The 17,261-nt window shown below is 36.8% G+C and overlaps 10 non-coding genes across 10 annotated transcripts; all 10 read right to left on the bottom strand.

The window, feature by feature from the left end:
• Positions 1 to 11,114: 11,114 nt before the first annotated feature.
• On the bottom strand, positions 11,115 to 11,233 carry LOC141293975 (5S ribosomal RNA). Its single transcript, XR_012340853.1, has one exon. It is a non-coding gene; the product is annotated as a 5S ribosomal RNA (ribosomal RNA).
• An 801-nt stretch (positions 11,234 to 12,034) lies between these two features.
• On the bottom strand, positions 12,035 to 12,153 carry LOC141318823 (5S ribosomal RNA). Its single transcript, XR_012353116.1, has one exon. It is a non-coding gene; the product is annotated as a 5S ribosomal RNA (ribosomal RNA).
• Positions 12,154 to 12,237: 84 nt separating this feature from the next.
• On the bottom strand, positions 12,238 to 12,356 carry LOC141293969 (5S ribosomal RNA). Its single transcript, XR_012340852.1, has one exon. It is a non-coding gene; the product is annotated as a 5S ribosomal RNA (ribosomal RNA).
• A 784-nt stretch (positions 12,357 to 13,140) lies between these two features.
• On the bottom strand, positions 13,141 to 13,259 carry LOC141315105 (5S ribosomal RNA). Its single transcript, XR_012350653.1, has one exon. It is a non-coding gene; the product is annotated as a 5S ribosomal RNA (ribosomal RNA).
• An 84-nt stretch (positions 13,260 to 13,343) lies between these two features.
• Positions 13,344 to 13,462, bottom strand: LOC141293954 (5S ribosomal RNA). Its single transcript, XR_012340849.1, has one exon. It is a non-coding gene; the product is annotated as a 5S ribosomal RNA (ribosomal RNA).
• Positions 13,463 to 14,263: 801 nt separating this feature from the next.
• On the bottom strand, positions 14,264 to 14,382 carry LOC141297049 (5S ribosomal RNA). Its single transcript, XR_012341325.1, has one exon. It is a non-coding gene; the product is annotated as a 5S ribosomal RNA (ribosomal RNA).
• Positions 14,383 to 15,184: 802 nt separating this feature from the next.
• Positions 15,185 to 15,303, bottom strand: LOC141317724 (5S ribosomal RNA). The gene has a single exon (XR_012352085.1). It is a non-coding gene; the product is annotated as a 5S ribosomal RNA (ribosomal RNA).
• An 84-nt stretch (positions 15,304 to 15,387) lies between these two features.
• Positions 15,388 to 15,506, bottom strand: LOC141315094 (5S ribosomal RNA). Its single transcript, XR_012350642.1, has one exon. It is a non-coding gene; the product is annotated as a 5S ribosomal RNA (ribosomal RNA).
• Positions 15,507 to 15,590: 84 nt separating this feature from the next.
• LOC141293949 (5S ribosomal RNA) lies at positions 15,591 to 15,709 on the bottom strand. The gene has a single exon (XR_012340848.1). It is a non-coding gene; the product is annotated as a 5S ribosomal RNA (ribosomal RNA).
• An 801-nt stretch (positions 15,710 to 16,510) lies between these two features.
• On the bottom strand, positions 16,511 to 16,629 carry LOC141297038 (5S ribosomal RNA). Its single transcript, XR_012341324.1, has one exon. It is a non-coding gene; the product is annotated as a 5S ribosomal RNA (ribosomal RNA).
• Between the last annotated feature and the right edge of the window lie 632 nt (positions 16,630 to 17,261).

Here is a 17,261-nt window from a genome sequence, read left to right as displayed (position 1 = left end):
ATCTGGTAAATACCTGGCTAATCAAATCAAACACAACAAAGAAAAAACAACTATATCAGTCATTAAGGACTCAGCAGGGACACCCACCAACTCACCAGAAGAAATAAATCAAATCGTTCAAAAATTTTACAGTAAACTATATTCCCCTGAAAAGAAACCATCCCAGGATGACATAAATCTGTTTCTTAGCAATATTAATTTACCCCAACTTAACAAACAGCAAATAGATACTCTAGAATCGCCTTTATCAGAACAAGAACTATCTAATGCTCTTAAACACATGCCCAACAATAAATCACCAGGTCCTGATGGCTTCCCTGCTGAGTTCTACAAACACTTTTGGTCTATTTTATCACCACTTTTCATCCGGTTGATATGCGAATCAAAACAAAAATCAAAACTTCCAGACACCATGAACACAGCCACAATTGCACTCCTCCTCAAGCCCAATAAAGATCCAACATTACCATCAAGTTATCGCCCAATCTCACTAATTAACGTAGACACTAAAATAATTGCTAAAGCTCTTTCCCATAGAATAGAAAGAATCATGCCAACTATAATCCATCCCGACCAAACCGGTTTCATTAAAGGTAGACAAGCATCAAACAATACCCGCAGACTCATAAACCTAATTCACCACTCATCAATAAACAAAAACAAATCTGTCATAATCACTCTTGATGCGGAAAAAGCTTTTGATAAAGTAAACTGGAAATTCCTGTTTTCCACATTAGAGAGGTTTGGTTTTGGGGAGTCATTTATTAACTGGATTAAAATTCTCTACACATCACCCTCAGCCACTGTCATTACTAACGGACTAACATCACGCAGCTTCACTCTACACCGGGGAACTAGACAAGGATGCCCACTCTCTCCATCTCTATTCACCATATTCATCGAACCGCTTGCAGCAGCTATCCGTCAAAACAACTACATCGAAGGAATTCAAACATTAAACATACACCATAAAATAAGTCTTTACGCTGATGATATATTATTATACTTACAAAACCCCCAAAAATCATTACAAGAAACAATAAAACTCATTGATAACTTTTCAAACATTTCTGAATACTCAATTAACTGGAATAAATCGGCTATACTTCCATTAAATTCCACCAGTGTGGATGTGACATCCCAAACATCACAAATCCCTTTGTGCACCAATTACATCACATATTTGGGTATCAATGTTTCCGCCAAGCTGTCAGAGTTGTTTGCACTCAATTATACCCCATTACTAAAAAGAATAGATGATGATCTTCAACGTTGGATGAAATTACCATTATCAATCATGGGCAGAATATCAGTAATAAAAATGTCTATACTCCCAAAAATAAACTACTTATTTTCAATGATTCCAACACAGCCCACTCGTATCTGGTTCAAATCTTTAGATTCAATTATTACAAAATTCTACTGGAAAAACAAGACCCCAAGAATTAAATTAACAACCCTACAGAAACCAAAATCACAAGGTGGATTAGAAGCACCACATTTTTATAATTATTTTCTGGCAAATCAACTCCAAAACATATACAAATGGATTCAACCTAACTCATCAGAATACACATGGCAAGATATTGAACAATCAATCTGCAAAGACATTAGCATCTCAGAATTACCTTTTCACAGTCAAACAATCAAAAAACATCACTGTTTTAAAATGCCAACAATAGAAGCAACTCTGACAGCCTGGTGGAAGTTCCATCAGATCACAAATTCCCCACTCATACCATGTAAATACACCCCAATTTGGAATAACCCTGATTTCTTAGCTAACAAGAAGCCACTTAACTTCCGCACATGGGCAGATAAGGGAATCACACAACTACAGCATATTATTAATAACAACAACCTGGCACCATTTTCCCATATAGCCCAGACATACAGCATTGGGAGTAATTGCTTCTTAGAATATTTACAAATCAAATCGTCAATTAAATCAAAATTACTTAACCAACCAATTAATCTAGACCTTTCCCCTCAAATCTCCGAGTTTATTAATATATCTTCCTCCAAAAAATTACTCTCCAAAATATACAAAATGATATCAAAATCAGACAACGCATTAGTTTTACCAACCACCAAATGGGAATCAGACCTATCCATTACTCCCAATGCTGATTTCTGGACTCAAATTTGCAAAAACATATACTCCATGACTAAAAATGCTAACTTACAACTCATACAGTATAAAGTACTTCACAGAACTCATCTAACTGGGCAGAAATTATTTAAAATGGGTTTCACCTCAGAGACATGTTCACATTGCACGCAAAACACCCCTGACACTTATCTTCACGCCTTATGGCATTGCACTTCAATTAAAACATTTTGGGAAAAGGTTACTGACTCACTCTCCAACCTTATGGGATGTCACATCCCATTGTCTCCCTCCCTCTGCATACTAGGTGACATATCCACAATAGATATAAATAATTCAAATGGTCAACTGCTGTTGGTGTTCCTAACTATTGCCAAGAAAACTATCCTCATGAACTGGAAATCAAGAAATACCATTTATATTTCATCCTGGAAAAACTTATTAACAGAATACATCTCTATTGAAGATCCTCTTTGTCTGGAGTCATTCCCCAACAACACCTTCATCAGTACTTAAACAAGAGGTGGGGGCGGGGGAGAGGGGGTTAGGAAGAGATAGAAACGGTGTCTAATACTTAATCAAATTAAATATCCAAGGGAAGGGAGAGAGGAGGGAGGGGAGAAGGAGAAGGGGGGAGGGAGGGAAAAAAAAAAAAAAGAAAAAAAAAAAAAAAACCTTTACGTACTGCTTTATTTCCCCTCTTGTTCTATTTACTCTATTCGTTCTATTTCTGCTGTTTCTCTTAATTTGTATATCTATTATCCTTTTTTTTTTTTTTAGTTCAGTTCTTTTATTTATAAGTGAAGGAAGAGAAAAGAAAAAAAAAGAAAAGAAGGGAAAGAAAGGAAGGGAAGGGGAAAGGGGAGAAAAAAATGAAAAAAAAGAAAAAGAAAAAAAAAATGGGAGGGAGGTGAGAAGGAAGGAAAAAAAAAAAAAAAAAAAAAAAAAACATTCGCAGGGCAAGGGTGATGTGGGCACGGCAGCCTGGGCATTGCACTGGACTGTTACATGCTAAACATCATACCTTTTTAATGCATCACAAAGCAACTGACACACACTATGCACTGATCATATAACTTCCACCTCCTCATATAATTATTAATGTTGTTTTATTATTACTATCAATATGAGTATATTATAATTATCACTATTTACCTCTTTCAATCTTATTATCACCACTATTATTATTATTATTGTAATATTTCTTTCCACTCTTTTTTTTATTTTTATTATTATTAATATCATTATTAATATTATTTTCCTTTAGCGTCTTATGTTTTTTCCCCTTCCTCCTCTTCTACTTCTATTTCTACTCTTTGTTCCTTTTTTCTAATTTTTTTTTTTTTGCTGCTCTTTTCTTCTTCTTCTTCTTCTTCTTCTTCTTCTTCTTCTTCTTCTTCTTCTTATTATTATTATTATTATTATTATTATTATTAATATTATTATTATTATTATCATTTGTCCTCTTCCTGATTTCCCAACCTCCCCTCACCTCTTCATTACTATCATTACTTATACTTTTGTTATTATTATTATTATTATTATCATTTGTCCCCTTCTTGATTTCCCAACCTCCCCTCACCTCTTCATTACTATCATTACTTATACTTTTGTTATTATTATTATTATTATTATCATTTGTCCCCTTCCTGATTTCCCAAACCTCCCCTCACCTCTTCATTACTATCATTACATATACTTTTGTTATCATTACTATTATTACTGTTCTGATTTGTCCTTTTGTTATCCTGTCATCATTATCAAGTATTTCTACCATTGTCATTATTCAAGTTGCTGATGTAGTAGCAGTTATCGTAGTAGTAGAGATTGTAGTAGTAGTTGTGGTTGTAGTTGTAGCAGTTATTGTAGTAGTAGTTGTGGTTGTAGTTGTAGCAGTTATTGTAGTAGTAGTTGTGGTTGTTGAAGTAGTAGTTGTAGTAGTAGATGTTGTAGTAGTAGTATTCGTAGTCACTCCTTACCACTGATTGATTTCTTTACATTTGTTTTATTTATATCTGTTATTTGTTTTCTTATACTGATTTATACATGTTTATGTATGTATGATTATTTGCATATATATATCTTTTTTTTTTCTCTCTCCCCTCTATCACCTGTTTTCCAAAGTATGTACTGTGACACGTCCACCTAGTTACCTTTACATGCACACGCACACACACACAAACGCACACATCTGTTAGTTCCTGACTGTATTGGTTTTGTTTTGCCTGTCTTGTCTGTTTTTTTTTTTGTTTTTTTTCCCTGTTTGTGATCCCAATTTATGTACACCTTGCATATAATAATAATAATAAAAAAAAAAAAAAAAAAAAAAAAAAAAGATCAGCCTCCGTAAAAGCCAGCATATTATATAAATAGTGAAGAAAAGGCAAAAGCTTACAGCACCTGGTATTCCCAGGCGGTCTCCCATCCAAGTACTAACCAGCCCCGACGCTGCGTAGCTTCCGAGATCAGACGAGATCGGGCGCTCTTTTTTTTTCTTTTTTTTTTTTTTATTAAAGAAATTTCATAATACAAATTTTCCAATGTGTGCTTCACATTAGAAGTCTCACGACATAAAATAAATAAACATGAAAAAATACATCACATTATCATCAACAAAGCAAAAGGAACACATTAAACATAAGATGAATTTTCAACCAATAGAAACATCAACAAAACAATATAGTTGTCCACACAAAGACGAAAGAAAAGAAAAAAAAATTAAAAATAAGATAAAAAATAATCTACTCATCTCGTATTTTTTGTTTAAAATCATGCCTTTTATACTTAAGATTTAGAAAGCTCTTTCTCTTCCTGGCAATTTGCACATGAAATTCTCTAAAACATTACAAACTGTTGGTGTAAAAACATCATAAAAAGCTTTCAGCATATTTTCACTTTTAAAATACACATATAATTGTTCTACATATACTTCTATTTTCCTTTTAAAAACAGTCCAAACCTCTAACTCCATTTTTTCTTTTTTGGCCACAATTCTTCTTTCCCAAATTGCGCTTTTCATTAACATTATACACAGATTTATAAACTTTTTGTGTTGACCCTTCTTTTCCCAACCAAACATCACTACTCTTTTCCATTCCATTACACTTTCATCCCAACCTTCGCTCACATCTTTAATTAAACATTTACATTTCCTTAGAAAATCCTCCAATTCTTTACAATATAAAAACAAATGTAAAATCCCCTCTTCTTTTTCATGACACACTTTACACATTGGATTTTGTTCCATTCCCACCTTGTTTAAAACAGACTCAGTAAAAACCGCTTTATGCCTTATAAAATATTCCAAACATCCTAACTTTGTTTCAACACACCTCCCCCTCATGTTTCTCCATATACATTCTTCTTTTAGATCCTTGAATTTTTCCACCCAGTACTTATTTACAATCGGCTCTTTAAAAACACCATCTCTAAAAACACAATAAAACATTTTTACAGTACATTCTTTAAAATCATACATTTTTCCCCCCAGTTTCACAAAAATATTTCCCTCTGTTTGCTCTCCTTCCATACTCTCTATTCTTTTAATCCACTCTTTGGGTATTGCATTTTTAATAATTTCATATTTATTTGTTATTTCTTGTTTACTGTATTCTTCTTTTGCTTCCTCCATCGCATCCACAATATATTGTATCGGTAAAAAACCCTCTTTAAATTCATACAAAACATCTCTCACTCTTGTTATCCCCACATCCATCCATTTTTTAAAAAATATTGCTTTCTCTTGTTTTAAAATGTTGTTATTTAAGAACAGAGGTTGATTTAAAATGTTTTCTCTTCCATGCGGATTGTACTCGATTTTCGTTAAAAAATTCCCCCAGGCACTAAAAATTTCTCTATAAAATTCGGGTAATCCTTCCGTCATCCAAATTTTTGTTTTCATCCATAATATTCCGTCCCCCATGTTAAAATCCCCACATTTGTTTAAAAAGTATTTCATTGTTTTTTTCCACTCAGTTTTGTTATCTTGTTGCAGGTATTTCTTAACAATTTTTACTCTCAACGCATTTTTTCGCTGTTCCACATCCATTAAACCTAAGCCCCCCTTCTCTATCGCCCCTAAAATCGTATTATGTGCAATCCTTGCTGGTTTCCCCTCCCATAAAAAGTCAAGAAAACATTTCTTCAACCTCCGTTCTGTCCATAAAGGTATTTCAGAAACATATAAAACATACCAAAGTTTAGAAACCATTAAAACATTCAATATTAAAACCTTCCCCTTCAAGTTTAAAGTTCTCAATTTCCAAAAATTTAATCTTCTCTCTATATCTGTTACTAGTTGCTCCCACATTTCATCTCTTACTTTCCTCTCATTCTTTCCCATTACAACTCCTAAAATCCTCATTTCTTCCACTTCCTTAAAATTAAAACAATCCATTAAAACCATAGCTTTACCAAATCTCATATATACCGTTTTCTCCTCATTTACTTTACTTCCAGACCCACTACAATATTCTTTTACCAACTTCATAACTTCTTTAACACTCTCTTTTCCCTTTACAATTATTGTTGTGTCATCAGCATATTGAAAAACTTTCCCCTCAGCCTTATTTCCCTCAATTTCTATCCCTATTATTCTTTCATTCTGTTTTATAGCCAGTCCCAAGGGTTCAGAAACAAGTGAGTACAATAATGCTGAGAGTGGACAACCCTGTCTTATTGACCTTGTTATTTTAAAACACTCTGTTAAAAACCCATTACATTTTATCTTTGTTAGTGCACCCTTATATAAAATCTCAATCCATTTAATAAAATTTTCCCCGAACCCAAAACTCCTTAAAACCTCAAATAAATACCCGTGCTCAACCCTATCAAAAGCTTTTTCAAAATCCAAACTAATTATATATCCTTCTTCATTTTTTTCTTTCATGTACCATATCGTGTCCCTTATACTCATTGTTATGTCGGCTATATCTCTTCCTTTGACTCCATATGCTTGGTTTGTTTTAATTATACTTGGCATTACTTCCTTTAATCTGTTTGCTAAAACCTTCGCTAAAATCTTAAGATCTGTATTCAACATCGTGATTGGTCTGTAGTTTTTTAGATCTACTTTTTCTCCTTTCCTTTTATATATCAATTTCATTAACCCCATCCTTGTTCTTTCATTAATCTCTTCCTTTTCAAAAATTTCTTTAAAAACCTCATTTAAAATCTTTGTTAAAACTTCTTTAAAACAAACATAAAATTCAGTTCCCAAACCATCTATTCCTGGACTTTTCTTTTTATTCAGTTGATTTATTGCTCTTTCAATCTCGTCTTCCCTGATTTCTTGGTCACATTCTTTTTTATGTTCCTCACTTACTTTTGCTTTTATCTGATTCAACAGTTCCTTTTTTTCCTCCTCTTCCACCCCCCTTGCACTAAACAGATCCTCATAAAAATTCTTTATTTCTTTTAAAATCTTTTCATTCCCTTCTACAATTTCCCCATTTTCCCCTCTTATTTCTTTTATCGTTTCAGCTTTCCCTCTCTTTTTTTCCAGATCAAAAAAGAACTTTGTACATTTTTCTCCCTCCACCACATATTTTGCTTTGCTTCTTAACCTCGCCCCCTCATATTCCTTTTCTTCTATTTCTTTCAGTTTCCCCTCCATTTCCTTTATCTTTTGTATGTCTTGAAATTCTTTATTCAGTTCCATTTCCAAACTTTCCTTTATTCCTCTTTCTTTGGATCTTTTGCATTTCTGAATAACACTACAATACCTGATTGAGAATTTTTTGATTAAAAACTTTACACACTCCCACCATATTCTCTTATCCTCTTCATACATTCCATTTTCCTTTTCTTTTTCTATAATTTCTTTCACTTTTAAAACATAATCTTCATTCTTTAAAATCTGTGTATTTAAAATCCATACTCCCGGACCTCTTTGCATTTGACTCCAGTCCAACTTAAAAGATAAAATCTTATGATCGCTAAAACTTGTTTCTTTGTACTTAATATTTTCTATAAAATTCTCCACATTTCTTGTACATAAAACATAGTCAATTCTAGTTTGGCATACAAACTGCCCTACTATTTGTCTTCTCGAAAATTCTTTTTTCTTTTCATTTCTTTCTCTCCACACATCTATCATATTATTTTCATCCATTAATGCTTTTAATTCTTTTCTTCCTGTATCTGTTTTAAAAACCATTCCTTCAGCCATATCCTGTTTACTAAAAACTGTGTTAAAATCCCCCATCATAATTATTTCTTTATACTTCTTTACAATGTTTCTTAAAACATTAAAAAACTCTTTCTTTTCCTTATCTTCCACTGGTGCATGTACATTTACTAAAATCAAATCTCTTCCTTCATATTTTGTCTCAACTACCAAACATTTCCCCATCTTGTCCTTATACACACTTTTACTCACTTTAAAAACATCGTCCTTCATTAAAAAAGCCACACCTCTCCCAGCCCGCCCATCTCCATTATTATATAAAATACCTCCATCCCATCTCTTTTTATAATCATTCATCACATTTTCTCTCCAGTTTGTTTCTTGTAATGCAACAATGTCTTCCCTTTTACATTTTTCTTTTACTTTTTCAAACTTCCTCATGTCCATCAGACCCCTTGCATTAAAAGCAACACAACTTAAAACCATTAAAAGTAAATAAAAAAAATACATAAAAATCATTATTCATCATTTTCTCCCTCCAGGACCCTTAGCACATCAAATCTGTTAGTCTCTGTCATAATCTTTTTTCTTGCACTTTCCAAATTTGGTTTTACCTTCAGTGCTCTCCTTCTTATTTGTCCTTTCCCTCCTCTGTCTTTGTCCATTTTGTCCATCTTTATTCCCTCTTCATTGTCCGTTTCTTTAACTTGATCCAACCTTCCTTGTCCATCTCTCTCCACATCACCCAGAAAAGTATTAAAACTGTCCGACATCTCCATCTCTGTCCATTGAGTGTCCTGCTCCACTGTTTGTTCGTTATTATTAATGTTGTCTTCTCTTCTTTCTCCTTCCTCTCTGCAGCTCGGTCCTCCTTCCGTTTCTTTTTGTTGTAGTCCTTCCTCCTCGTTGTTTCCTTCATGCACCTGTCTGCCCACCTGTTCTTCCCTTCCTCCTTCCTCTCCCTCCATCCAACATTCACATTTATTTAAAACTTCCTGACACCCCGGGCACCTGACAGCATTGCAATCTCGTGCAAAATGTCCCCTCTCCTCACATTTGTAGCACACAAAATTTGGGCATTCTATTAGCAGGTGATCCGGGCTCATGCACAGCCTACAGGTCTTCACCTGATGGCTGTGCATCACCCGGAAGTACTGCGGCCCTTCGGCTGTTTCTAGCCGTGTGCTATATGGCAACGATGCCACTTGCTTGGGGAACCTCACCTTAAGGAACCTTGTTCCATCTTCAATGTCGGTGCCCGGGTAGCGTCTTCTTTTAATTTTGGTAATGGGATCAACTCCCCATCCCTCCAATTTTCCTAAAATTTCTTTGTCATCCAGGTAGACAGGCAGGTGCATGAAGGAAACAACATAATCCCTGTTTTGTAGATTTTTTACTTCACAGTCCACTCCTTTTATTCTTAGTCCATCAATTAGTTTTTCACACGTTTCTTCTTTTTCCATTGTCAGTTCGTATTCTTTCCCTTGTCTTGGTCTTAGTGCTAAAATTTTGCCATGTCCACATTGTTCCGTTACAGCTTTAATAATGTCCTCCGCTCTCACCCCAATCACATTCTCCACATTCCCAATCACTGTAGCTTCCTTTAAATATTGTCGCTCAACAAACTTTTCTCTTACTTCCTGTTTTTTTCCATTTGTAGCTCGTGGTCGTTTATCCAGTCCAATGTCGTTTGCCGTGCGTGTTCCTCCTGCCAGTCCAGTCTCGTTTGCCGTGCATGTTCCTCCAGCCAGTCCAGTGTCCATTGCCGTGCGTGTTCCTCCTGCCAGTCCAGTGTCGTTTGCCATCCGTCTCTCTCCAGCCAGTTCTGTTTCGTAATCCATTAATCCGTCCGTTTTTTTTAAAGAAAAATAAGTTAAGAAAAAAAAGGTTTAACCACCCTCCAGCCAGCAAAAATGCTGCTGTTAGGTGGTTTTATAACTGAAAAAAACACAAAAAAACTAACTTAAAGTAAAACCACTCACAAAACAAACAAAAAAAATCAAACACAAAATGGAGGAGAGCCTTCCTCTCCCAACTGCTGCCAACCACTTCCTGTTGCTCTCTAGCGCTCTCAGCGCGGTATGGCCATAAGCGAGGGCTGCTCCAAAAAGTGGGCTATTTAAAGATCAGCCTCCGTAAAAGCCAGCATATTATATAAATAGTGAAGAAAAGGCAAAAGCTTACAGCACCTGGTATTCCCAGGCGGTCTCCCATAAAAGTGTAACAATCGGCCTTATCAGCCGAGTTACAAGACTAAAATGGGGTCAGATTTAACTGTGAGAGATGACTAGTGGTTAAAAGAATGAGACATAAAAGAAAATTGGTTTAAATAGATTTGGTGTATTTACAAGGTTCACATAAAAGACTTTAAAACAACACGATAAAACTAGGTAAACTCTGTTAAAAGAATACAGTTCATTTGTCCATACCCTAAAAACAGGTAAACTCTGTTAAAAGAATACAGTTCATTTGTCCATACCCTAAAAACAGTCCAAGAACCCCAGTGTGTTGATAAGTCCAATGTGAGTGTCCACCAGTGTATATACAATCCACAGAAAGTGTAATCCAAAGTTTGCAGGTGGTGAATGGAAAGGTGAGCTCTAAAATTAGCAACTCCTCAATCCAACAGTTTGGTGACTGTCCTTTGTTTGTCATGCTGCTCTCTTATACAGTTGTACTTCCTGCTTCCTGTCATGTGTCTAGTCACATGACAGGCCAACCATCCATTTATTAAAGACACATACACTTAAAATGTTAAGAGTAATAAAATGGCCTAAAAAACATGTAAAACACTTAAAACTCTATAATACATTTAAATGATTGTAATAAATAGAGCGGTAAAACACGTCTTTATATAAATAGTGAAGAAAAGGCAAAAGCTTACAGCACCTGGTATTCCCAGGCGGTCTCCCATCCAAGTACTAACCAGGCCCGACGCTGCTTAGCTTCCGAGATCAGACGAGATCGGGCGCTCTCAGCGCGGTATGGCCATAAGCGAGGGCTGCTCCAAAAAGTGGGCTATTTAAAGATCAGCCTCCGTAAAAGCCAGCATATTATATAAATAGTGAAGAAAAGGCAAAAGCTTACAGCACCTGGTATTCCCAGGCGGTCTCCCATAAAAGTGTAACAATCGGCCTTATCAGCCGAGTTACAAGACTAAAATGGGGTCAGATTTAACTGTGAGAGATGACTAGTGGTTAAAAGAATGAGACATAAAAGAAAATTGGTTTAAATAGATTTGGTGTATTTACAAGGTTCACATAAAAGACTTTAAAACAACACGATAAAACTAGGTACACTCTGTTAAAAGAATACAGTTCATTTGTCCATACCCTAAAAACAGGTAAACTCTGTTAAAAGATTACAGTTCATTTGTCCATACCCTAAAAACAGTCCAAGAACCCCAGTGTGTTGATAAGTCCAATGTGAGTGTCCACCAGTGTATATACAATCCACAGAAAGTGTAATCCAAAGTTTGCAGGTGGTGAATGGAAAGGTGAGCTCTAAAATTAGCAACTCCTCAATCCAACAGTTTGGTGACTGTCCTTTGTTTGTCATGCTGCTCTCTTATACAGTTGTACTTCCTGCTTCCTGTCATGTGTCTAGTCACATGACAGGCCAACCATCCATTTATTAAAGACACATACACTTAAAATGTTAAGAGTAATAAAATGGCCTAAAAAACATGTAAAACACTTAAAACTCTATAATATATTTAAATGATTGTAATAAATAGAGCGGTAAAACACGTCTTTCTAAAAGCCAGCATATTATATAAATAGTGAAGAAAAGGCAAAAGCTTACAGCACCTGGTATTCCCAGGCGGTCTCCCATCCAAGTACTAACCAAGCCCGACGCTGCTTAGCTTCCGAGATCAGACGAGATCGGGCGCTCTCAGCGCTGTATGGCCATAAGCGAGGGCTGCTCCAAAAAGTGGGCTATTTAAAGATCAGCCTCCGTAAAAGCCAGCATATTATATAAATAGTGAAGAAAAGGCAAAAGCTTACAGCACCTGGTATTCCCAGGCGGTCTCCCATCCAAGTACTAACCAGGCCCGACGCTGCTTAGCTTCCGAGATCAGACGAGATCGGGCGCTCTCAGCGCGGTATGGCCATAAGCGAGGGCTGCTCCAAAAAGTGGGCTATTTAAAGATCAGCCTCCGTAAAAGCCAGCATATTACATAAATAGTAAAGAAAAGGCAAAAGCTTACAGCACCTGGTATTCCCAGGCGGTCTCCCATAAAAGTGTAACACTCGGCCTTATCAGCCGAGTTACAAGACTAAAATGGGGTCAGATTTAACTGTGAGAGATGACTAGTGGTTAAAAGAATGAGACATAAAAGAAAATTGGTTTAAATAGATTTGGTGTATTTACAAGGTTCACATAAAAGACTTTAAAACAACACGATAAAACTAGGTAAACTCTGTTAAAAGAATACAGTTCATTTGTCCATACCCTAAAAACAGGTAAACTCTGTTAAAAGAATACAGTTCATTTGTCCATACCCTAAAAACAGTCCAAGAACCCCAGTGTGTTGATAAGTCCAATGTGAGTGTCCACCAGTGTATATACAATCCACAGAAAGTGTAATCCAAAGTTTGCAGGTGGTGAATGGAAAGGTGAGCTCTAAAATTAGCAACTCCTCAATCCAACAGTTTGGTGACTGTCCTTTGTTTGTCATGCTGCTCTCTTATACAGTTGTACTTCCTGCTTCCTGTCATGTGTCTAGTCACATGACAGGCCAACCATCCATTTATTAAAGACACATACACTTAAAATGTTAAGAGTAATAAAATGGCCTAAAAAACATGTAAAACACTTAAAACTCTATAATACATTTAAATGATTGTAATAAATAGAGCGGTAAAACACGTCTTTATATAAATAGTGAAGAAAAGGCAAAAGCTTACAGCACCTGGTATTCCCAGGCGGTCTCCCATCCAAGTACTAACCAGGCCCGACGCTGCTTAGCTTCCGAGATCAGACAAGATCGGGCGCTCTCAGCGTGGTATGGCCATAAGCGAGGGCTGCTCCAAAAAGTGGGCTATTTAAAGATCAGCCTCCGTAAAAGCCAGCATATTATATAAATAGTGAAGAAAAGGCAAAAGCTTACAGCACCTGGTATTCCCAGGCGGTCTCCCATCCAAGTACTAACCAGGCCCGACGCTGCTTAGCTTCCGAGATCAGACGAGATCGGGCGCTCTCAGCGCGGTATGGCCATAAGCGAGGGCTGCTCCAAAAAGTGGGCTATTTAAAGATCAGCCTCCGTAAAAGCCAGCATATTATATAAATAGTGAAGAAAAGGCAAAAGCTTACAGCACCTGGTATTCCCAGGCGGTCTCCCATAAAAGTGTAACAATCTGCCTTATCAGCCGAGTTACAAGACTAAAATGGGGTCAGATTTAACTGTGAGAGATGACTAGTGGTTAAAAGAATGAGACATAAAAGAAAATTGGTTTAAATAGATTTGGTGTATTTACAAGGTTCACATAAAAGACTTTAAAACAACACGATAAAACTAGGTAAACTCTGTTAAAAGAATACAGTTCATTTGTCCATACCCTAAAAACAGGTAAACTCTGTTAAAAGAATACAGTTCATTTGTCCATACCCTAAAAACAGTCCAAGAACCCCAGTGTGTTGATAAGTCCAATGTGAGTGTCCACCAGTGTATATACAAACCACAGAAAGTGTAATCCAAAGTTTGCAGGTGGTGAATGGAAAGGTGAGCTCTAAAATTAGCAACTCCTCAATCCAACAGTTTGGTGACTGTCCTTTGTTTGTCATGCTGCTCTCTTATACAGTTGTACTTCCTGCTTCCTGTCATGTGTCTAGTCACATGACAGGCCAACCATCCATTTATTAAAGACACATACACTTAAAATGTTAAGAGTAATAAAATGGCCTAAAAAACATGTAAAACACTTAAAACTCTATAATACATTTAAATGATTGTAATAAATAGAGCGGTAAAACACGTCTTTCTAAAAGCCAGCATATTATATAAATAGTGAAGAAAAGGCAAAAGCTTACAGCACCTGGTATTCCCAGGCGGTCTCCCATCCAAGTACTAACCAGGCCCGACGCTGCTTAGCTTCCGAGATCAGACGAGATCGGGCGCTCTCAGCGCGGTATGGCCACAAGCGAGGGCTGCTCCAAAAAGTGGGCTATTTAAAGATCAGCCTCCGTAAAAGCCAGCATATTATATAAATAGTGAAGAAAAGGCAAAAGCTTACAGCACCTGGTATTCCCAGGCGGTCTCCCATAAAAGTGTAACAATCGGCCTTATCAGCCGAGTTACAAGACTAAAATGGGGTCAGATTTAACTGTGAGAGATGACTAGTGGTTAAAAGAATGAGACATAAAAGAAAATTGGTTTTAATTAGATTTGGTGTATTTACAAGGTTCACATAAAAGACTTTAAAACAACACGATAAAACTAGGTTAACTCTGTTAAAAGAATACAGTTCATTTGTCCATACCCTAAAAACAGGTAAACTCTGTTAAAAGAATACAGTTCATTTGTCCATACCCTAAAAACAGTCCAAGAACCCCAGTGTGTTGATAAGTCCAATGTGAGTGTCCACCAGTGTATATACAATCCACAGAAAGTGTAATCCAAAGTTTGCAGGTGGTGAATGGAAAGGTGAGCTCTAAAATTAGCAACTCCTCAATCCAACAGTTTGGTGACTGTCCTTTGTTTGTCATGCTGCTCTCTTATACAGTTGTACTTCCTGCTTCCTGTCATGTGTCTAGTCACATGACAGGCCAACCATCCATTTATTAAAGACACATACACTTAAAATGTTAAGAGTAATAAAATGGCCTAAAAAACATGTAAAACACTTAAAACTCTATAATACATTTAAATGATTGTAATAAATAGAGCGGTAAAACACGTCTTTCTAAAAGCCAGCATATTATATAAATAGTGAAGAAAAGGCAAAAGCTTACAGCACCTGGTATTCCCAGGCGGTCTCCCATCCAAGTACTAACCAGGCCCGACGCTGCATAGCTTCCGAGATCAGACGAGATCGGGCGCTCTCAGCGCGGTATGGCCATAAGCGAGGGCTGCTCCAAAAAGTGGGCTATTTAAAGATCAGCCTCCGTAAAAGCCAGCATATTATATAAATAGTGAAGAAAAGGCAAAAGCTTACAGCACCTGGTATTCCCAGGCGGTCTCCCATCCAAGTACTAACCAGGCCCGACGCTGCTTAGCTTCCGAGATCAGACAAGATCGGGCGCTCTCAGCGTGGTATGGCCATAAGCGAGGGCTGCTCCAAAAAGTGGGCTATTTAAAGATCAGCCTCCGTAAAAGCCAGCATATTATATAAATAGTGAAGAAAAGGCAAAAGCTTACAGCACCTGGTATTCCCAGGCGGTCTCCCATCCAAGTACTAACCAGGCCCGACGCTGCTTAGCTTCCGAGATCAGACGAGATCGGGCGCTCTCAGCGCGGTATGGCCATAAGCGAGGGCTGCTCCAAAAAGTGGGCTATTTAAAGATCAGCCTCCGTAAAAGCCAGCATATTATATAAATAGTGAAGAAAAGGCAAAAGCTTACAGCACCTGGTATTCCCAGGCGGTCTCCCATAAAAGTGTAACAATCTGCCTTATCAGCCGAGTTACAAGACTAAAATGGGGTCAGATTTAACTGTGAGAGATGACTAGTGGTTAAAAGAATGAGACATAAAAGAAAATTGGTTTAAATAGATTTGGTGTATTTACAAGGTTCACATAAAAGACTTTAAAACAACACGATAAAACTAGGTAAACTCTGTTAAAAGAATACAGTTCATTTGTCCATACCCTAAAAACAGGTAAACTCTGTTAAAAGAATACAGTTCATTTGTCCATACCCTAAAAACAGTCCAAGAACCCCAGTGTGTTGATAAGTCCAATGTGAGTGTCCACCAGTGTATATACAAACCACAGAAAGTGTAATCCAAAGTTTGCAGGTGGTGAATGGAAAGGTGAGCTCTAAAATTAGCAACTCCTCAATCCAACAGTTTGGTGACTGTCCTTTGTTTGTCATGCTGCTCTCTTATACAGTTGTACTTCCTGCTTCCTGTCATGTGTCTAGTCACATGACAGGCCAACCATCCATTTATTAAAGACACATACACTTAAAATGTTAAGAGTAATAAAATGGCCTAAAAAACATGTAAAACACTTAAAACTCTATAATACATTTAAATGATTGTAATAAATAGAGCGGTAAAACACGTCTTTCTAAAAGCCAGCATATTATATAAATAGTGAAGAAAAGGCAAAAGCTTACAGCACCTGGTATTCCCAGGCGGTCTCCCATCCAAGTACTAACCAGGCCCGACGCTGCTTAGCTTCCGAGATCAGACGAGATCGGGCGCTCTCAGCGCGGTATGGCCACAAGCGAGGGCTGCTCCAAAAAGTGGGCTATTTAAAGATCAGCCTCCGTAAAAGCCAGCATATTATATAAATAGTGAAGAAAAGGCAAAAGCTTACAGCACCTGGTATTCCCAGGCGGTCTCCCATAAAAGTGTAACAATCGGCCTTATCAGCCGAGTTACAAGACTAAAATGGGGTCAGATTTAACTGTGAGAGATGACTAGTGGTTAAAAGAATGAGACATAAAAGAAAATTGGTTTTAATTAGATTTGGTGTATTTACAAGGTTCACATAAAAGACTTTAAAACAACACGATAAAACTAGGTTAACTCTGTTAAAAGAATACAGTTCATTTGTCCATACCCTAAAAACAGGTAAACTCTGTTAAAAGAATACAGTTCATTTGTCCATACCCTAAAAACAGTCCAAGAACCCCAGTGTGTTGATAAGTCCAATGTGAGTGTCCACCAGTGTATATACAATCCACAGAAAGTGTAATCCAAAGTTTGCAGGTGGTGAATGGAAAGGTGAGCTCTAAAATTAGCAACTCCTCAATCCAACAGTTTGGTGACTGTCCTTTGTTTGTCATGCTGCTCTCTTATACAGTTGTACTTCCTGCTTCCTGTCATGTGTCTAGTCACATGACAGGCCAACCATC

Source organism: Garra rufa, chromosome 1, assembly GCF_049309525.1.
Source record: "Garra rufa chromosome 1, GarRuf1.0, whole genome shotgun sequence".
Lineage (NCBI taxonomy): Eukaryota > Metazoa > Chordata > Actinopteri > Cypriniformes > Cyprinidae > Garra > Garra rufa.
This window is presented reverse-complemented; position numbering and strand designations above follow the sequence as displayed.